The sequence below is a fragment of the Muscardinus avellanarius genome, assembly GCF_963383645.1.
Source record: "Muscardinus avellanarius genome assembly, chromosome: 5".
Taxonomy (NCBI): Eukaryota; Metazoa; Chordata; class Mammalia; order Rodentia; family Gliridae; genus Muscardinus; species Muscardinus avellanarius.
In genome coordinates, this window is record NC_137790.1 from 9,536,037 (window position 1) to 9,558,882 (window position 22,846).

The following is a 22,846-nucleotide window of genomic DNA, read 5'->3' on the forward strand; positions in this document are numbered from 1 at the left end:
AAAATGGCAAAAAAAACCAGAACAAAATATTGATTTGATATTCAAGGGGAAAAAATTTTCTGTTTTATGTGTGGTTGAGCCTGGATTGAGAGCTGACTTTATTTCTATTGAGAAATATCATCACAAAGAGCTTTAAAGCTAAGAATTTTAAACTTTCCTCTGTTTGCAGACAAATTTGTATCTCAGTGTCTTTTGAAGACAGGAGAAGGCATATTATTATGTGAATTTCTGTGCATATTTTTGAGAGATTCTAAAGCTCCCATAGCATACCAATTGAATTAATGTTCTTAATCTGTGTGGATAAGAGAACCTGGAGATTTTAGCTCATGTGAGTCTGGGTCACAGGATCCCTCCAGGTGTGTAAAGCTCAGGCAAGGTCAGCTTTACAACCACTCAGGTGGGTTTTTCCAAACTCAGCATATTCCTATCTTGGCATAGATTTACCCCAATAAGAACTTCCATAAGACTGAGGCCAAGTGTCTTCCTTACAGTAGCCCAGGTGATCCTTAGATCTCCACTGGCAGACACCACTGCTTATCCCACGCAGGGGCTCCATGCGGAGATGATGGGCTGCCTTTGTAGAACTGGACATTCATTTGCAACATCACTCAATATGAAGTCAAGTGTTATAACCCTTCTTCCTTGCAGCAGTAGAGCCTGGAACTGTAGAGCAGAGGTAGAGTCACTGTATGGCAGCTCTGTAGACTTTACTCTTGAATTTGTAACTGTACGTCTGCACTCATGAGTATTTAATGTCTCCTTGACCTTCAAGACTGTGAGCTTCTGCAAGACAGGATCTGGTGGTTGCGTCATTTATGCCCCATCATGGTGCTTGCTCTCAGTAAATTCTTCATATGTCCTCATCTATTGAGCATCAGGAAAGCTCTCTACTTAGCTTGAGACAAGAATCATCCTTGAGTTCCTGCTTGCTTACATGCACCTACAAGAACACACCCCTTGTACATATCTTGCAAGGTTACAGGTCTAGTTGTAAGGACAGTTGTGGGGGTTCTTGTTTGTGGCCACTTATGCCAGAACGACTCCAGGGATTTTGCCTCCTGCCACACAATGAGCCTCTGATGAGCTTGACTGCTCAGAGCCAAGAGGAAAGCAGACAGCATGAATTCACATGGGCACACTTCTTGCTTCCCGAAGGGATGGGTGTGGATGTAGAGGTCTTTTTCAAGCATGACCCTAGAGAGGGGTGAGCATGGTGTGGATCAGGGAGCTTTCCTCTGAGAAGCTCTTCCTGAAGCTCATGTCCAGCTGGGCAGCAGGTCTCCTCTACTGGACTCTCCCAGGACTTAGCATCTTTCTTTATTTGGCATTTGCCAGTCTACTGAATTTTTGTTTGGTGACTCATCTGCCTTCTTATGAAATTTGTTTTGGTGGTACTGGGGTTCCTGGAAACCCTTCTGCCTCCGGGTTATACTCCCAGACCTATTTTTATATTTTTATTTGGAAACAGGGTCTCTTAAGCCAGCGAGACTGGCTTCAAACCTGCACAATCCTCCTGTCTCTGCCTCCCAAGCGCAGGGATTACAAGCGTGCGCCACCACACCTGGCTAACTTATGAATTCTTCTAGAAGAATATTATTCCCCCAGGCTATGTGACCACAGCTGAGTCTTAAAATATAGTTCTGTAACTCCTTGTCTCTCTTTGCCCCAAATCACAACTTGAAACGGTTCTATAGGACTATTTGTTATTATGATGACCCCAAAAGGAAAAGTATCAGACAGATTTAGAATAGAAGGGTGATAGGTAACAGGTCTCTTGAGAGTGCAAGATGGTACAGATAACTTTTTCTGGACAAGAGAAGAGAGAATGTTCTAGAGACCAGGACCTGGTTACTGAAGATGCTGTTTGGCTCCACAGGCAGGGAAGCCAACCCCAAGACAAGGAGAATCTCCATGGGCGTTATCACTGTGGGGCGGGGACACAAAGACAACATTGGAAACTAAGGCTATGAAAAGAAAAACTTCACTAATTTAAAGTTAGGTCTTTGTCTTAGCCTGGGTTTTATATTGCTACAGCACAGACTGATTATTAAAAGAGAGAAGCTTATTTAGATCATGGCTCTGGAAGCGGGGAAGCCCAAGGTCACAGGCTACATCTGGGGAGGCTCTTCTTGTTGCTGTATTTCATGGCCAAAGGCAGAAGGGAAGGAGGGTGAGGAGGGTGTGAGCACATGAGATTGAACTCCAGCCCCAAGCCTTCTGGAAAGACCTTGATCCGTTCTGAGGGTGGAGCTTTCCTGCCCCAAACGATTCCATCAGGCCTCTCCTTGACATCTGGGATGAAGTTTCAGACACAGGCTTTCCAGGGAACACGTTCAAACCACAGCAGCTTCCGTGTGTGTGTGTGTGTGTGTGTGTGTGTGTGTGTGTGTGTGTGTGTGTGTGTGATTGGTGTGGGATCCAGGCTTCATGCATGCTAGACAAACAAACTCACATCTCTGCCACTGAGAACGTACTTATATGTAAATACAGCCTCACCCTGTATTTGTTGCACAGAGGGAGTCTGGGTCAATTAAACATAAAAAGTAAGCTAGACTCTTTCTAGGTCTAGACCTGGGAGGCAAAAAAAAGTTAACCAAAGGATGCTCTCCCAAACCGAAAGTCTGACCACTTCAAAGCAGTTCATGGCCAATGCCTAGCTCATGCCTGTTCATCAGTCCCCAACTTTTATTAGAAATATGAATAATTAGAGAAACAATGCCATTTAAAGTGTCTTCTGAGGGTTTTCTACCGATGTCCACATGCAAAACAAGTGCTATATTTTAATCATAAATAAAATTTAATATTTAAATTTAAAATCTGATTTAACTATCCTAGTATTTTGACATGCTATGGTACCTCTGACATGGTGTAAATGAATGTAATGATTTGAAGTTTGAAGAGACCAGACAAAGTGCAGTCAAACACAAAAGTCTCCAGACTTGGTTCGCGGTGTGTGCCCACCGGTCTAAGTTAGGCTGTTACTAGGTGATGGTACTAAATTCATCTGGTTCAGATTTAACCTGCAGTATTTGTGATTCTATGAACAAAATGAAGTGTTATTTATTTATTTATTTATTTATTTATTTATTTATTTATTTATGTGGCACTGGGGATGGAACCCAGGGCCATTGTACCTCCAAGATACATCCTCAGTCCTGTTTTTTATTCTTTACTTTGAAACAGGGTCTCACTGAGTTGTAAAGGGCCTCACTAAGTAGCTGAGGCTGGCCATGAACCCTGATCCTCTGGCCTCAGCCTTCTGAATGCTGGGATTACAAGCATGTGCCACCACGCCTGGCTCAAAGTGTCATTTAATAGGGAGATTCTCAAATGTTAATTAGCCAAAGAATCAGCCAGCAAGTTTCAGGTGGTGCAAGTCCCTAGGCCAATCCAGAATCTGCATTTTTACTTTTAAATTTTAAAAATATTTTGGTATTGGAGACTGAACTCAGGGGCATTCCATCTCTCAGCTATGTCCCCCACCCTACTGTATATTTTATTTTGAAACAGGTCTCACTAAGTTGCTGAGGGCCTCAGTAAGTTTGTTGAATTTAGTCTTTTTTTTTTTTTTTCTTTCTTCAGTACTAGGGATGGAACCCAGGGGCATTTTACCTCCGAGCTACACCCCCAGCCCTAATTTTTAGTCTTTTATTTTTTGAAACAGAGTCTCATTGAGTTGTGAAAGGCTTTGCTAAGTAGCTGAGGCTGTCCTTGAACCTCAATCCTCTGGTCTCTGCCTCCCCAATGCTGGGATTTCAAGCCTGCGTCACCACTCCCGGCACGTTGAAGTTAGTCTTGAACCTGAGATCCTCCTGCCTCAGTCCCCCAAGTACCCGATTACAGTCATATGCCACAAGTCCAGCTTAGAATGTGCGCTTTTAACAAATCTCCAGGTGATATTAAGGCTTCTGGATGGAAACTCCTTTTAAGCAACAAGGGTCTCAGAGAATTCAAAAGGCAGTTTCAAAGGAATAGAAGCTAGGTATATTTCTTTGTCAAATGTCTCATCATCAAACCAACCTGTAGGATGGTTAAGTTGATTCTACATTAAATCATCTCTTTTCCTAAGAAGAGAAAAAGCATTAATTTCTATTTTTTTTTTTTTTACAGGACAACTTGACATTGAGTCTGACTGCTTAAAATAAAAGCACGATTGATTTTCTATCTTACTAAATAAATGTTCAGGGAGTTTGTCGTAGGTGGGGGGGATAAATAGTTTTACGTGCAATGTTACTGACCACCTATCACCTGCTTGTGAAGTGCAAAGGAAATATTTATTTCTACTAAACCAAATGTTCGAGTGAAGTAATAAAAAAGGGAGGTGAACTGAAATTGTATTATCACTTGTACTGAGACACACACAGGCGAAATTGTATTTGGTTAGCATTTGACAAGGTTACTGTCATGTTATATTCTATGTGTCAACAGGGCCCTGGGTCCAGATAGTTGGTCTAATATTAGTCTAGGCACTTCTGTGAAGGGTTTTTTTTTTAGATGAGATAATATTTAAATTGATGTACTGAGCAAAGCAGAATGCCCTCCCCAAGGCAGGTGGGCCTCATTCAGTCTGTCAAAAGCCTGCAGAGAATCTAGAGCACATCTTCCCAGAGTCAGAGGATTCCCCCCGCCTGATGTTCTTTTAATTAGGATGTTGGATTTTTCCTGCTTCTGACTTGGACTGAAACTACAGCTCTTTCTGGGTCTTGAGCCTGCCCATGTGTCCACTTGAACTTACACTGTCGGCTCTTTCAGTTCTCGAGTTTGGGGATTCTGAATGAAAGTGAGTATGAGCTCGTGGGAATATCCAGGTGGCTGATGCAGCCCGAAGATCCCGGGACTTGTCACCCAGCACAGTCACGTGAGCCGACTCCTTGTAAAATGTCTTATGGGCTCCATTTTCTTGGAAAGCGCTAGCACAATTGTAATACACGTTTTCCCCCGCTCATGTCTTTTTATGCTTTTATTAGTGCATTGAAATTAAACATCATAGGGGTTCAAAGTGGTCCTAATGCACAGGCACACAGTGCTTGGTGTATTTCCCTTCCTAACCCCTGACTCCCTACCGTCTGGAACGTCTATTATCAACAATGAGACCTTTGTATCTAGACATAACATTATTTGAGCTGTTTTCCTCCTCAATCTTCCTTTTACCCCTTCCCTCCTCCCACCCTCAATCCCCTCTCTCTCTTCTCCGGCTCTCTCCCCTCATTTATCTGCAATGCCCGTTGTATTTTCTCTCCAACTTCCATGATGAGAGGAGCAGAGGTCCTTTGACTTCCTAAGCTCTCAACATCAGAATATTCTCCAGTCTATCCGTATTCTTGCCAATGATGGGGTTTTGTTCTTCTTTATGGCTGAGTAAAGTTTCATTGTGTGTGTATTTACCACATATTTGTTATCCACTCACCTGTCGATGGATACTGAGGTTGGTTCCATAATTTGCTATTGTGAACTGTGCTGTTATAAAAATGGACATGTATACATCACCATAAGCTTTTGACTTTAATTCTTTGGGAAAGGTACTAAGGAGTGGTATAGATAGGTCATAAGGTGGTTATATTCCTAGTATTTTAAGGAACCTCCATACTGATCTCCATAGTGGTTGTACCAATTTATAATCTTGCCAAAAGTGTATCTCCCTTCCTTCCTTCCTTCCTTCCTTCCTCCCTTTCCTTCTTCTTTTCCATTTTTATATGTGTGTGTGTATGCATGTGTGTGTGTGTGTGTGTGTGTGTGTGTGTGTGTGTGTGTGAGAGAGAGAGAGAGAGAGAGAGAGACAGACAGACAGACAGACTGGAGATTGAAAAACCCAGGAGCATTCTATCTCTGAGCCCATACCCTCTGCCCTTTTTACTTTTTATTTTAAAACAGGGCATCACTAAGTTGCTAGAGATCTCACTACATTGCTAAGGCTGGTCTCTTTCCTCCTGTCTTAGCCTCACCCAGCACTTGTCTTTTTCAAATGCTGTAGCTGCCATGATATTTGGGAAGGCAGGGTGTTTGAGGCCCTGTTTACATGGTGTTTTGTGCCTCTTGTTTCTCATGCTGTACACAGAGAACGGGGGTGGGTATACAGCATGTACAACTGGAGAAGCATTGTCAACCCAGGGTGTCCAGGCCTTTCACCAAGGCATGAGCAAGGCAGGGTGGGGCAGAGGAGGGCTGGGGACTGGGGTGGATGCGCCAGTGAGTGCTCAGGGTGGTATACTGAGCTGTCTGTCTAGTGTGGCATAACAGGAGTCAACTTCTGAAAACCCTTCCTTAGAACTAGGGGCAGAGTTTCCACAGCCCACTCTGATCTTAAAGGATCAAATTCCACTTTCAATATAATAATATTGAGGTTAAATTATTGTTTTGGTCTTTTATAAAAGATAAACGGCTTCAAAAGATGTGACATGTATCTGTGTATACTTACACAGAATCAGGTACAAAGCTATGCATGGAAAAAATTATATTTCTCCCTCTTTTAAAAATAATGACTTCGTTTGTAAAATAGAGCTGTTTTCTTAGTTGCAAGAGAAAATAATCCTTCCAGCTGAAAAATGGGGAGGAATTTACTAAGTTTGAAAAACTAAAAATAATTCCTGGCTGGTCTTATTCCTGTCCTCTGACTTTAGAGGAATCTATTCCTGATACTATTATTACAGGAAATTCCAAAACCGTGAACATTTTCTGGTATTTTCATAAAATCAAGTGTTTATGTTTGTTTAATTTAGACATGGAGAAAAACATGCTTTGCTTTGTACACTTTGAAGTATTTAGGAGATGCCATGACAATGTGATTTTCTGTAACATTTGGATAATGAAAGCATTGAGGAACTCACAAAAGAGTAATAGAATACCATGCTTACATAAAACGTCTCTCAAACCCTATGGGACTCCATTATAAACAGCTGCTGGTAACACAAATGCAGTGCCCACTTACACCCCACGGTGCTGTTTAGAGAATGGATGCTGTTCTTTCTTCAATACCAGCTTGTAGGTCGCTATGAAATGACCGATAGTTAATAGTGATGAACAGTGCTGAATCCTGGGAGATGCCCAGGTATTTGCAGGCAGCTAAGTAAGGAAAGGAGCTGAAGGGTGATGAAATATTCACGTGTCCCTTTTTAAAAAGTACAGGCGAAACTTTGGCTAAAAGCATTTCTCTTGCTTCTGGCAAGATGGAGAAAAACAACTCTTGCCTCTGATCTCTTACTTCTGGGGTGTGGAACACCGTCCTCAGGTATGTTAGAATCGCACCTACTTAGAATGGGAGGAAGGGGGATATTGGAAATGTTGACCTCTGGTTTAGAGTGTCTTGGGACTCTAAGTTTACCATGCCCTTCTAAAGACCCATAAAAATTCCATCTTGGTTTATAGCTAGCATTTTTACTACACTGTAAGTGGGTTTCGGGAAAGGTGAACTATGTAATGAAGAACCCCCTTCGCACACCTATGAGTCCATTCCTGTGAGCTTCATACACCACCACCAAAGGCCATGCGGCCATGCTAATAACTCCTGGGTCAGTTATGGCTTACGCCATGACTTTGGCCACCGTATGTCCCTGAACCCTGATTGTAAAAGTGGGCTCAGCCTGTGCATTCAATGGAGCCTCTGATGCCACAGGTAACTGCATAAAAATCTTATTCGACAACTTTGACTTCCAGGCACATTGACCACTGACTTTATGCTGTTGGGCCACATTAATTTTTTTTTACATCAAACAAAATCATTACGATGAAATTTGGAATTACTTTGCAAAAGTGGGTGTCTCCTGACCCCCAATCCAATTCCTTCCTCTTATATGGTAATCTGTTATCCGTATTTAATTATTTGGAAGGTGAAAGTTGCTGGGCAGCTCAGTGGAAATTTTTAAGTCCTTTCACTGCAGGTCGGCTGTCTGTTCAGATCAATCTCTCTGCTAATGACAACCAATACTTTCATATGTGATTACAGGCCCGCTCCATCTTTTCATGAGCCGAGACTCTTTGGAATCATATGTATTGATCTTTTTAATAGAAGTCAGGAAAAATAAAATTACTCTGGCTTCTTGCGGCGAAACGATGATAAATGAGAACTTAGAAGCTTATGGGAGAAATTTTTTCTGCCTCGTATTATTTTAATCACTAAAAATGATTGTCTTTTTAATAATATTTGCTTTCCATTATGCACATTTGCAGCAAAGCCAAAAATTGTTTCTGTATTGCTTTATGTAACCACATTGAGGCGGAGGCCCGCTGGTGTTCCCGTTCGGGCTGGCGGCTCAGGCACAGTGGTCCCTCGGCCAAGGAACGGGTTCCACAGATTCTGTGGCAATTCCAAGTTGGGCTTCAGTAGAGAACTTTCAGTGAAAAAAAATTGCTACATATATATATATATATACATATATATATATATTTATATTTGTTTAACGGCTCACTGTTAACTCAATTGACTTAGATGCAATCAAATATTTCTTTTATCGCCCTTTTATTTTTATTTGGACTGGGCTGGGAGTAATACTTTTTCACACAGCTTTTCTCTTTTCCTTTATGATAAAGTACATGTAACCCCTTGCCTGTGTTTTTGGTCGCTTCCTGTGTGTGTGCCTGGTGGCTGCAGGTGGTGCCGCTGGTGAAAATAAGGAGTGAAGCATGTGGGGGTCATTGCTATGTCACCCTCTCTCCAAGGCTAAGATGACAGGCCTCATTTTGGCTCTCATCTTGGCACCTGTGTTTTGTGTTTCACATTTCAGTCCAGGCCCAAGTTCCCAGCTGAAGGCAGAATGATTCCCTTGGCTTTGGGAGACCCTGTGTCTGATACAGAAGATCAAAGAGAGTCAAGGCTACCACACGTAGACCAGGTCTCTGGAGAAATGGCTGAGGGTCAAAAGGTCGCAGAGGTCAGGCCAAAGTGGGTCTCGTTTTGCTTGGCTTGGCCTTGGAGACACATTTGTAAAAAGAAAGACACGTCCCAGTAGCCTGCCATGTAAATAGACCCCAGGGCCCAATGATACTGTGTCGCTGTGGTGCAAACACGACTCTCTCTCTCTCTCTCTCTCTCTCTCTCTCTCTCTCTCTCTCTCTCTCTCTTTCTCTCTGAAGAATGTTACTCATTTAAGAAACTAACGTGTTCACCAAGGTCGTCTTTAACTCGGTTTAATCTGGTTCCCTGAGGACTTGATGGGTGTTAGGGTTTGGACATATGTTGTCCCATGAAGAGCTCATGTAGAGCTCATGTATTGACATTCAGAGGTGATATGATTGAATCACGAGGGTTCTAGTCTCATCAGTGGACGAATCAGTTGTGCTGGATTTTTTGGGTAGTGACCTAGGCAGGTGTGGTGTGACTGGCGGGGGCGGGCCACTGGGGGCATGGCCTTGGAGACTATACATCTGTCCACGGACTCCCTTCTCATTAGCTTTCTGTCTCTGGAGTTATCTTTGTTCCATAGCCACGCCCTGAGCTGTGTGGACTTCACCCCGCCTAACATGGACTGAACCCTCTGAAACTTCCAGAACTGGGAGCAAAGAAATCGTCTTCCCTCTAAGTTGTGGTGGTCAGGTGCTATGGCTCATATATAGGCATGAACAAAAAAGTTAGTGCATATTATGGGCTAGGAAGTGGGGATCTAGGACTAGAGAAGTTTCCAGATCATTTAGGTGGAGCTGATGGTCCTGTTAGCCGTACCACCTCGCAGGCCTGAGGAGCACTGCTGGGTCTCAGGGCTGGAGCAGGGTTGGAGGTTGTGTGAAGATCTGTGTGGAGGTTTATGGAAGGCTCTGTTAGAGTTAAGAGATGAAGGGCAGGAGTAAGCCAGAGGGAAACTGAGGAAGATGGGGATTCCTGAGGAGCTGCTGCAAAGAAATGGCCCAGAGACCTGAGAGTAAAGATGCTCTCTGCAAGGAAGGATGGCCTCTGCAAGTGCTGCAGTAGAGAGGTAGAGCTGAGCGTCCCTCACTCTGAGGACTGTGCGAGGCTGAGCTGACCTGGATGCCTGGGCTGTGTGGTGCTGCTTTGGAACATACATTCGGCCTCGGCCACACTGTGATCTTTCAGTAAAAGGCAGTGCTTGTACAACTGTTTGGCCAGTTCTAGAACTGGGACTCTAATTTGCAGTAGTAAGTAAAAAATGCTAATAGTTAAATGTGAATACATGTGATAAGAAGTGTGGATTTTAAAAAATGGGTATAAGTACAGGAGAATATGTACTTATATGTGTGTCTTACCTTTAGGCGTGACCACTGTGAAGCTCTCCACTTGTGTATTCACAGTGACAGGAATGACCAAAATACCAGACATAAGTCTTTGAAGGATATATCTAAAATAAGGTAAATAAAATATTTTTCTTCTGGTACTGGGCATGGAACCCAGGGGCATTCTACCTCTGAGGCACCTCCAGTCCTATTTTTTTATTCTTTATTTGAAACAGGGTCTCACTGAGTTGCAAAGGGCCTCACTAAGTAGCTGAGGCTGTCTGTGAACCACGATCCTCCTGTCTCAGCCTCCCAAATGCTAGGATTATAAGCATGCACTACCATGCCTGGCCTTAAATAAAGATATTTTAATGTATTACTCTGGGAATCCTGTCAACATGAGGAGTTTGTTATTTAAGTTGTACTTAACTTTATTTGCTTTCTGCAACCCCAAATATCTCTCTCTCCATATTTATATCGATATCTCCATATATAGATATATATGTTTCTATCTCTATATAGATATGTATATATCTAGGTGTATCTCGCTCATGTATATCTAGATATAGTGACATATGTAGCTCCATATCTATCTACATATAGACATATGGAGAGAGAATATAAGTGAATATAAGGAATATATATGTATATATATGGAATATACATAAAGAAAAAATAAGGCATATATATATGCACAGAATATATAGGAATATATACACAGAGGGAATTGTTTGTATAAAAGCAGAGGCTATCTTCATTTTTAACTCTTGGAAAGTTTGTTTAAAATAGTTACAAATCACAGACTTGAGACTTAATAACTCACATAATATCGGTTCCTAGTCCTGTGCATTGGATGCAATAGTGGGATACTGTGAAAGCAATGGTACCCGCTTTAAACATCCATCTGTACCTGCTTCTTTGGGCGCTTCTGCAGACACCGCCAACTCTCAGATTGTTGGCTCTTGGGAATGCTCAGCACTGCGGAGCTTCCTAGCAGTATGGAAAAATGGACACAGACTGAGAGAATGTGACCAACTATGAAGGCTAATGCTCAGAAGAAAGTGTCACGACCTTTAACTCCACTTGATTAGAAATCTTTAGTATTTATTGAGGCAAGGTCATAAACACATTTTGCCATTAGCCATTCAAGGAGAGCTAGAGGGGTATTGTGCCTTGTTTGTGTTCTCAGCTCTCCAGGGCAGGTTTAACAACCTTCAGCACAAGGTCGTCCATTGACATCAGCAGCTTTTAGCAATTGACTATCCCACAGGCCGCTTTACATTACATCTGCCCCTGCCCGTGGTCATTTCGGCTCAGGCCAATCTATGGCTTCATCCTCTCCAGGCAGCGATGGTTGCATTAAGCAGATTCCAGAACCTTAGATAATGTAAAAGCCCTTTTGTAGGTTGAAAGTCAACAGGTGGAACACGGGCCCCAGGTTATATAGCTTTTAGGTTCATGGTTAGCAAACTAAAATATGCAAAAGGCAAAGTACCTCCCCTGCCTACCATGGAATATTCATTAGAGAATTTTCCAGTTCCTCAACCCCTCGTGAGGCTTGCTGGTAATTCATTTCCTTGTTGGCCTTGTCTTTATCTATGGAAAACAGGAGGTCGCTGTCATCACACCAACTGCAGTTTCATCAGTGTGGCTTGATCTATCAAAATACCAAAATACCAATGTTCTTCTTCACAGAGTTAGGAAAAAAGTCCTAAAACTCATATAAAAGAATTAAAGACTCAGGATAATCAAAGAACTTCTGAGCAATAAGAGCTATACTGAAGGCATCATAATACCTGATTTCAAATCATACTACATAACTATTATAACAAAAACAGCATGGTACTGGCACAAAAACAGAGACAGACAAATGGAACAGAATAGAAGATACAGAGGCAAATCCTCACACTTATGGCCAGTTGGTGATAAAGTAGCTAAAACAGCCTTTTCAACAAATGGTGTTGGAAAAACTAGATACCCATATGTAGTGGATTGAAAATAGACCCTATCTCTCATCCTGAAAATAAGTCCATGGATCGAAGACCTTGAAATTAGACCAGAAGATTTGAAATTAGTAGGAGAAAACATGGGATAAACTCTCCAACTTATAGGCACTGGTAGAGACTTCCTGAATAAGAACCCCAAAACTCAGATAATAAAAGGAGAAATCAATATGTTGGATGCCATCCAAGTAACAAGCTTCTGCACAGTAGAAGTAGTCAAAAGTCTGAAGAGAGAGTACACAGAATGCGAGAAAGTCTTTGCAGGCTATTTCCTGGATGGAGGACTATTATCTAGAATATATAAAGAACTCAAAGAAATTAGCACCAAAAAACCCAGATAACTCAATACAAAATGAACATTTGGACTTAACAGATACTTCTCAAAAGAAGAAATACAAGCCGGGCATGGTGGCCCACACTTGTAATCCCAGTGCTTAGTGAGACAGGAGGATCGCATGGGTTCAAAGCCAGTCTCAGCTACTGAGTGAGGCCCTCAGCAACTTAGTGAGACCCTGTTTCTAATAAAATATAAAAATAGGTCTTGGAGTGTAGCCTGGAGGTAGAAAGCCTCTGGGTTCCACCCCCAGTATCTCACACACACACACACACACACACACACACACACACACAGAAATTCAAATGACCAACAAATATGTGAAAAATGTTGAGCATCATTAGCAATTAGGCAAGGATCTGGGGAAACAGGAACTCCTGCACACTGTTGGTGGGATTGTAAATCGATACAACCACCATGGAGATCAGTGTGGAGATTCCCCAGAAGACGAGGAATGGAACCTCCACATGACCCAGCTGTATCACTTCTTGGAATCTTTTCAAATGAATTGAATTCAGAATACTGTAGTGATACATGCATATCCATGTTTATAGCAGCACCATTTACAATAGCCACGTTATGGAACCAACCTAGGTGTCTGTCAACACATAAATAACAAAAATGTGGTGTGTGTATATATATACATACATACATACAATGGAATTTTACACTGCCTTAAAGGAGAGCAAAATTATATAGTTTGCAGAAAAATGGATGGAACTAGAGAACATTATGCCAGTTTGATCAGTCAGTCACGGAAAGTCAAGGATAAAATGTTTTTTTTTTCTCATATGGGGAAGCTAGAGAGAAAACAGGAGACAAGAGGACTTCATATAAATGAGGAGAGAGATCGCAGCATAATGGGAGGGGATGGGGAGGGAGGCGAGGAGGTTGAAAACAAGGATAAGAGAAAAAACCTGTTCAAATGATGTTATGTCTACAGATGAAGGCATCACCTCCAACCTCACTAATATGTGCAGGAAGGGAGGGGGACACAGAAGGCAGAAGGAAATACACCACGGGCCATGAATGGGTCACTTTGAACCTCGCTGTGATGTACAATTACAGTGAACCAATTAAATTATGAAAAGTCTGACAATTAGGACACTATTCACTGGGATGTCCTGGGCATGCTCCTGAGTCACTCTAATGTAAACCGAGGAGAATCCAGGGTATTGAAGTCTCTGGATCCTCCCTTCTGAAATCAGAGGGCTCAGGGATGGTTTATGATGACCACACTGAATATAGCCCATGGATTGACCCCAGATGTAGGGCAAGTGCTGACTGACCAGGATTCTGAATCAGCTGCAGGGACCAATCCAGGGAGCGCCTATGATAGACTCTTAAGAATTCAAAATGCTATTTAAATTCTTTAATCCTGTCATTCGTTTGCTCATTTATTTCATCAGTGTTACCTACCACTGATGAGATGCCCGGTAGCAGTGTGGGCACCAAGCCCCCAAAGATGGTGGGGCATCTCCTCCCGCAGGGATCACAGTGGGGTCCTGGGCTGTCCGCAATGATGGCGGCACTCCAACCCTGTCCCAAGGGCTGTGGGGGAGGGATGCTCAGGGAGAAAGGAGGTCACTGATTGTGCCTTGGGTTTGCAGGAGGCTTGGACATCCCCCCCCTCGGGGACCACAGGGAAGGGAAAGCTGGTTTTTTTTTTTTTTTTGCAGTTGTCCTATTTGGGATCAATCTTCTGGTGAAGACATTTTCCAGATGGGCATGGCTTCTTGCAGATGGAACAGAGTTTTTGCAGGCCTGATAATAAATATAGCTGTGGTTGGAGGTCCACTCAAAGTATATTTTTCACATGAGTTGTGTGTATAATAAGAAAGAACCACTCTTTTTCTTAAAATTTAGGACTATTTTATATTTTCTATTTGTATCACTGCATGATGTCCATCATATTTTAAAACTCTGAAGCCCCCGGGCGTGGTGGCGCACACTTGTAATCCCTGCGCTTGGGAGGCGGAGGCAGGAGGATTGCGCAGGTCCGAAGCCATCCGTGCGGGCTTAAGAGACCCTGTTTCCAAAATAAAAAGTATAAAAATAGGTCTGGGAGTGAAGCCCAGAGATAGAAGGGTTTCCAGGAACCCCAGTACCAGTACCACCACCAAAAACACACACACAAAAAAATCCCCAAACCAAAAAAACCTCTGAACCCTATTTTAAAATATATGCCAGTGGGGGTTTGGGCCCCATGGCAAACATCTGTAATCCCGGTACTTGGGAAGCCGAGTGAGACAGGAGGATCAGAAATTTATTGAGCTCTCTCAGCAACATAGCAAAACCCTATCTCAGAATTAAAATAAAGGAATTAAAAGGATGGGGTTATAGACCTGGGTTTAACCCCAGTACCACAAAAATAAAATAAAGTGAAATGAATAAAACAAAGTATGTCAGTGGGAAAGTAAGAGTCAATGGCCAATTTTAATCTAGCACAACCTTTTAGGAGTCCCTTCTAATTTGTAATTTGAGATTGGTTCCTGTCATATTTGCTTGGGCGTGCACAAATAATGTATTCTCCTTGGTGCATTCTCAATCTCTTTAGTTTAAAAACTTATTTTAAGATTATGTACTTTTACTACCTGGGTGACCACCAGTTGCCTGCAAATGTTTGGTCTTAATGTGGTTGGGCAGTTACCAATGGTCCTCACATTCCTGAATCTAGGGTAACAGGCAGAGTTTGAAAGTGTAAATTGGACTCATGACAGCTGGCTAGAGAGGAGCTAAGAGAATTTGTGTCCCCTTTGGGGTTTGATAACTGTTAATTCTTCATGAACTTGGCTTCTGCCAAACATATATCGTACTTTTCTCTGATAGGAAATTCATATTGTTAAACTCTATGTGAACTCAAGGTATTAATGTAGAGTGCTTACTAGCAAAAATGACTTTCAAATGTCAGATAAAATTAAATAACATGGCTTAATAAAATAAGCTTGTTTCCGAAAATCTGTTTTTCATATTTGTGAAAGAATTATCTGACCTGTTATTCAAACCAAGATATTGCCAGCACAGAGAAAAGAGACACTCTTGTATCAATTATCAAGAGAACCATTGATTTTACAAAGCCAATTAAAGTATTTCTGGAGGAACAAGTAAATATTAGTTTTAGAAGCATTTCTCTCTCTTTTTTTTAAACAGATTCGGTTGCCTAGAATAAAGAGCACTAAATCAAAATAAGACGTCCTATTCATTACCTGAAGCTCAGTTAGCTGCTGGGCATAAGTGGAGATTTGCTAGTGTTCCAAGTTGTTAATTTAACTGACTTCATGTGGACAGTTAGCTTTCACTGTGATGTGCACATAAACTATATGGACAGATTTTTCTGGCCACCCCAAAAAAGTCCTGATGTGAACAAATGCTCCATTGTTAGACTAGATTATATTGTGGGTAATAAAACAAGAGTTATCAAAAAAGCAAGCCTGAATACCAGGAACCGTCTGCAGATGCCACCACATCCCTTCTTTGTTGCGATCTTTGTTGGTGTTAGATGTGAATAAACATTTGCTGTGCCTTCTTGTCCAGTGCAAATGCTAGCTGGGAGAAAGGTTTGCGGAACTCTTCAGTGCATGGATTGAGAGTTATAGAGAAACAGGGGTTATGGGAGCTGAGATGGGCAGATTAGGCTGCGTTTAGAACCTCTTGGCTCCTCTTTGGAAGAGGCTTTAGGGGAAGTGTTGACATCAGCTTTCTGCTACTGTAACAAACCACCTGAGATAACTGACTTAGCAAAAAAGAATATTTAATTTTGCTCACGGTTTTGGAAGTTTTCATCCAGTGTCAGTTGGCCCCATTGCTTTTGGGCCTGTAGTGAGGGAGGACATTTTGGTGGGACTGTAACAGAGGAAGCTTCTGACCTCATGGAAGCCCAGAAACAAAAGGAAGAGAAGAGGCTGGGATCTTACGATTCCTTTCAGGGGCACAACTCTGGCGACCCAAGAATTCGACTAGGCCCTGCTTCTTAAAGGTGCCTTTGCCTTTCAGTAGTGTCAAGCCTTCAAATGGCCAGACCATAGCAGAGGGCCCGCTGGTTTGGTTGGGGGTGAGAGTGGGGCAGGATCTCTTGGAAGCATGTTCTCCTTAGATAATGCTGACTTGATCTGAGATGCTCAAAAAATATTTCTCTTAGTGGGCTTGACCTGAGGTGACTTTAACTATGATGGAATGGTCTGTGACCATTGACTGTCATGAGAAGTTCTTCCAGCTTGTACTGGATCTTTATTTAGAACCAACTCCTTCAGAATGAAACATCATTAGATTTCTCTTGTGGGTGAAGGCCAAGGTCTGTCACCTTGGAGGTTATGAGCTCAACCTCACGACAAAGACTTCACTGACAAAAGCCTTTCTCGACCATCCTTTATGAGTCTTTCGTCTCCGAATGACCTCACGTCTCCTTCCTCCTGGGAATAGCGAATGTCATAAACTTGCTCACAAAACACACATTTCCTCATTGTGATTTTCCAAGGATCTACTTTTGTGTTTAATTTCTCTGATTTATAGGATGCCAAAATGGTATCAATCATTGGAATTTGGTAAAAAGCTAATAACAGTTTGGGGGAATGGAATAGAAAATATAGGTATAACTCAAGAGCCTTCTAATTGGCCCATGGACACTACCTGTTCACCAGTCTTTTCAGACCCTGATGATCATACTCCAGAAAACAGGAGTATGTTCCAGGAACTTAGAGATTACTTGTTTCTTTTGCATTTTAGCTGATATTTGCTTCCTAACACCTTCCTTTTGGATTTTAAAAAAAGTTATATTTCCTTTGGAAACCCTCATCTATTCAATGAACATATTCAAATTTCACTTAGAGTTTGAATTTCAGTTTTGCAAACCTAATGAAGCCAGCCAGGCACAATGGAGCACTCTTGTAATCCCAGTACTTGGAAGGTTGAGACAGGAGGACCACACATTTACACTGGAACAATTTAGCGAAGGCCTCTAAGCAAGGGGAGACCCTGTTTCAAAATAGAAAATAAAATAGTTCTGGTTTGGTAGCTCAGAGGTAGTACCATCATCACTACCACCATCACCACCACCACCACCACAACAACAACAACAAACAAAAACAAAAAACAAAAACCTGGGAATGGTGTCGGGTATTGGGAGGCTGAGACAGGAGGATTGTCGGTGTGATATTAGTCTCAGCAACTTAGTAAGATTCTAAGCAACCTAGCAAGACCCTGTTTCAAAACCAAAAATAAGCTGGGCATGGTGGTGCACGCTTGTAATCTTGGCATTCGGAAGGCGGAGACCAGAGGATCACAGTTCGCGGACAGCCTCAGCTACTTAGGCCCTTTGCATCTCAGTGAGACCCTGTTTCAAAAACTAAAGAGACTAAAAAATAGGGCTGGGGATGTAGCTTGAAGGTACAATTCCCCTGGGTCCCATCCCCAGTACCACAAAAATAAACAAACAAAAACAAAAATAAAAAGGTCTGGGGATATAGCTCAGAAATAGAATGCCCCTTGGTTCAATCCCTAGTAACAATCACAATAACAACCCAGTGAAATACTTCTATTTTGATTAATGTTGATTAACAGTGTTAATAAGAACATTATATGTGTGTGTATATATTTTTTAAACTTTTAACTAGAAAATGTTAAGAAGGAATAAGAAAAAAAACCCAAATAGAAAATATTCAGATGAAAAAATGTCGCCACGAGGAACTGTCTCTTAGGACCGTCAGCTCCCTTTCTCTCCAACTCTGGCTCTCATGTGGGAGAGGGAGTGGTTGGTGATGACTTTCGTTTCCATCTTGCTTGTTTTTTAAATACACTTTTATTAGTGTGTCATAATTATACATTATATTTCAGTTCAACGTAATGAAAACATGCATGCACACAGCACCTGGTATGTTTCATCTTGTAGTTCTTTGAAGTGGAGTTCCTGCATCCTCCCCAATGATCTTGGTGATGCACAGAGCAACCACGGGCAGTGCCTCTGTCCTAGTGGACAGACTGCATATGCTTCTGTGATGGTTGATTTTAGGTGTCAACTTCCCTGACTTGAGAGATAGCCAGAGAGCCGATGAAGCTGTCACTAGTGGGGGTGGGCTCACCGATGAACCCAGTTGGTGCCTCCATGTTTTTTCCCCCTTAGACTCCGTCCTTTCTTCATCCTAGCTCTCAGATTCTCTCCTCACAATCTAGCATGTGCTTCAGCTCTTGGATCTCTTGTTTGTTGTACAAACTTTATGCCTTGAGCTTTTTTTGTGTGTGTACACAGTAGCCACGAGTGCCCACAATGAGATGTACAGCAGGTGAGTATATAACTTGTTATCACTGATAATGCCCCAAGAGTTGAATATTACTAATTAAATGCACATATGTAATGGCCTTGCAGAGTTCACAGGGATGCGTGCATATTTTGGGAAAAATAGACACGTGACAGTGGGATCCAGGGAGTAGAGTGGGAATCATGGATCAAAGGGAAAAGATAAAATTAGAAAGAGGTTTTTTTTTTATAAAGGGAAGCTAGGATTAAGGAGCTCGGGACTGAGGATGATGATTCACTTGATAGCTCTACCTGGGACCCATGAGAACAAACCCACTGGACATTTGTTCCTGAAGTGTGTCGGATGTGGATGTTACGGTGTGGGTTAGTGTGACCTCCCAGGGTTCCTGTGTTGGAAGCTTTGCCTTCCTCTATGACAGTGTAAGAGGTGGAGCCCAGTGAGACTGGATGGGATTAAGGTAGTTCTCATGGAACCTTGAGTTAGTTCTCAAGAGAGGGTCATTATATAAAGAGTCAACCTGACCCCTTCCCTTGCTCTGGCTTCGTATCTGCCTATGGGACCTCTCCCTTTTGCATCTGTCCTGAAGGTGCATTGTGGTGCTGTCTCCCTCAAAGCCTTCGCCAGAGCTGAGCTGATACCTGCACCACAGCCCTGAACCTCCAGAACTGCAAGCTAAATAAATATCCTTTCTTTGCAAAGTAGCCTACCTCAGGTATTTTGTTATAGTAACAGAAAGCAGACTAAAACAGTGGGCAATCCAAGCCCAAAAGCTCAATCTCTGGGAAGATGAAGGCTGTTGATTCTGAATAAGGCTGTCGATTTATATTCAGAGCCACATTAAAAAAGCTCACATTTTAGCCAGGTGTGGTGGCACACACTTGTGATCCAGGATCTGGAAGGCTGAGACAGAAGGATCACGGGTTTGAGGACAGCCTCAGCAAGTGGTGAGATCTCATCAACCTAATCATACCCTGTTTCAAAATAAAAATAAAATAGGGCTGGGGCTCTAGCTCAGAGGCAGAATGCTCCTGAGTTCAATACCTAGTACCATACACACATATACACAACAACAACAACAACAACAACAACAACAACAACAACAACTGCTACTACTACTACATTTTCCCCTGTTTGTTCTGTTATAAGGTCCTTCTCGGCCTTATTGACTGAATATTGAGGAAAACTGAGAAAAATTGCCATGAGGATAATGCAATTTAAAGGAAACCCTCAGTTGATATTGAGAAATTTTATCTATCTCGTTTCTCTTTCTATAGCCTTTGCAAAAAAAAAAAAAAAAGACTTATCCCAACTTCCCCCCCCCCCTTTCTGTGGGAACATGCCACTACTTTTATTGTTGGCGTGGCTGGGGATCTGAATGCTTACTGTATCCATCCATCACTGCAGCATGATCTTCTGGGATGAGTCAACTGAATCCTCTTCCTCTCTATCCAGGAGATTCCCCAGCAGTGTAGAGACACACTTATGGGACAAAGAGGTTAATTCTAGGAGTAACATATCATCTCTAACATTTTTCATGAAGCCTCTCAGTAAACAGTTCCAGCGAATCTTACAAATGATGTATTTCAGCATTTTGCTAGCGCCCCTGGGCATATCTGCAATCCAGGACAATAACTCTATCCTCACACTGTGCAGGGGTTTAGGGAGCAGAAAATGTTACACATCCGACATGCCAGTCATTAAACAGGAGGCCCGTATTCCTGGGGCTTCCATGAGTTTCCCTGGACATGTTCTTTTTTGCAAAACCTCTGCACCTCAGGACTCATCATTGGTATTTTCATTTCCAGCCAGAATTGGTCAAGAGAGATACAGGTGTAGGGTTCTGAATTTTATGTTCCGCCTTCTGATGCATGGTTCAAGACTTCGTTAAAGGACGTGGAAGCCCAGCCATGCAGCTGATCTCTCTGTGGCATTAGTCCTACCTGTGTGGGGTTGCCGACTAGAACAGCATCTAATTTATAGCCAACCGGGGACTCAGGGGCAGGGAGATGCCACGTCTTACTACATTACTGCATGCTAATTCATTTCTTTCATCTTTGCAAAGGTAAGGAGGACCTCGATGGTAGGTGTCGGTGGCTGAGTCTGGTTAGTGGCAGTTTCCATGTTTTTCCTTCTCTTACTCCCCACATCTCTCTCCTCCATGCCTCTCTGTGGCCTGGGTTTCTTTGACTCCCAGTCTGGATTTCTTCTTACACTACATTATTATGACCTACGGTGGGAAATGAGACTGGGGCAAGCATCTCCTTTTTTTTATGGTACTGAGGATGGAACCCAGGGGCATTGTACCTCCCAGCGACAACCCTATCCCTATTTTTTAAGTCTTTTTCATTTTTGAAACAGGGTCTCACTGAGTTGCAAAGGGCCTCTCTAAACAGCTGAGGATGTCCAGGCACCGCCATCCTCCGGTCTCAGCCTCCTGACTGCTGGGATTACAAGCGTGCACCACTACACCTGACTAGGGTTCTCCATTTTAATAAAAATGCTTCTGCTTGGAGCCCAGAAATCCTTTTTTACCCTGCCATCTCCTGCCTGCCATAGCTCCTGCCTCTGCTCACCCCTCCATGTGGCCACACATCTCATCCATTACTCAGCCTCGCTCCTGCTTATTAAGAGGCTCTCCCACCCCCCAGCCCCTGTCCCACACCCTCTGTTCCTCTTCCTCCCTCTCTGGTCACAAACACTGTTGTTCAGAATCAGACCATCTCCTCCGGCCTGCCAACAGAGTGATCTTTAGAAACCCACCTTCTACTCCTCTACTTATAACCACTTAGCGGCTTTCTGCTGCCTTTAGAACAATAAACAAGGAGCAAGGCTTTCGTCTAAGGCCCTAACTGCCCAGTCCAGCATCGCGGAACTCCTCTGCCTCTTCCCTCATTCCCTCCCAGGCTGCTGCTCTTATTGATGGGCCATTCCTCAGAGTTCCTTCAACGGGCCACACTCTTTCCCTCCTGGCCCTGCTTGGTGCTATTGCGTCTCTCTGCCTGTCTGGTGGCCACTCATTCTCCCCATCCCGCTGAGCACAGCTCTCTGGTGCAGGTGGGTCGCCCCAAAATGAACATCTTGTACATTGGCTCTGCAACTATTGCATTATTTAGAATTGCTTTTCTAATGCCCCTTCCCCTCTCAGCATAGGCTCCACAGGGGAAGCAAGCAGCTTTATTTTGTCCCCACGCCTTCCCTCCGTGACACTTGGAAGACAGGAGTGCCTCAATATTTGTTGCCTTTATGATTTTCCTAAGCTACTTATTTGCTTGTTCACAGTTCAAGCTTTGGGTGTGGTGGTGCATGCCTGTAATCCTAGTACTTGGGAAGCTGAGACAGGAGGATGGAAAGCTCCCTGCCAGCCTCAGCAATTTAGCAAGTCCCTTCATACCTTAGACACTGGTGATAGGGAAGGGAGGGTATCTCAGAGGTAGAATGTCCTTGGGTTCAATACCCAGGACCACAAAAAAAAAAAAAAATCAGTGCTCTTGAATGATGCTAAGAAAATTCTCCTGGGAGACAAAACCATACACTGCCTATAAATACAACATTTGGGGTGAACTAAGGCATTTTCTAGTCTAGCAGAAGACTGTCTAAAGTTTGTGTTGCAATGATTTCCGTATGTCTCAGATGTTTCCTTTGAGCCTAGTCTAAGCTCCAGTCCTACAGGAATGATTTCTCATCTGTTTCTTGTCCTAGATAACACCATATTAGTCTTGAATGCATGTGGCAAATTTCTAGCCAAATTCATCATCCTAGTAGAAGCCAATGCCCAGGATCTCAATCACATGGAACAAAAGAGATAAGTAGGCTATGCTGGACTTACTTATGTATTGTGTACTCCCAGAATTCCAGCCTACAAGGGCTAAAAGAAAATAACGAGGCTGCCATCTCTGTCTACCTATAAATACATCCAATCCCATTCCATCTTCTCTACACAATAGAGACAGGGGAAATTCCACAGGCAAAACGATCTTGTAATTGGTATGTGCATCAGGGAGCAGGAATGTTCTAGTAAATGGCACCACCAACCACTGGCTCAAGCCAAAAAGTAGAAGTCAGCCTTGATTCTTTCTTCTCTTCAAAGCCTATTTTCAAAC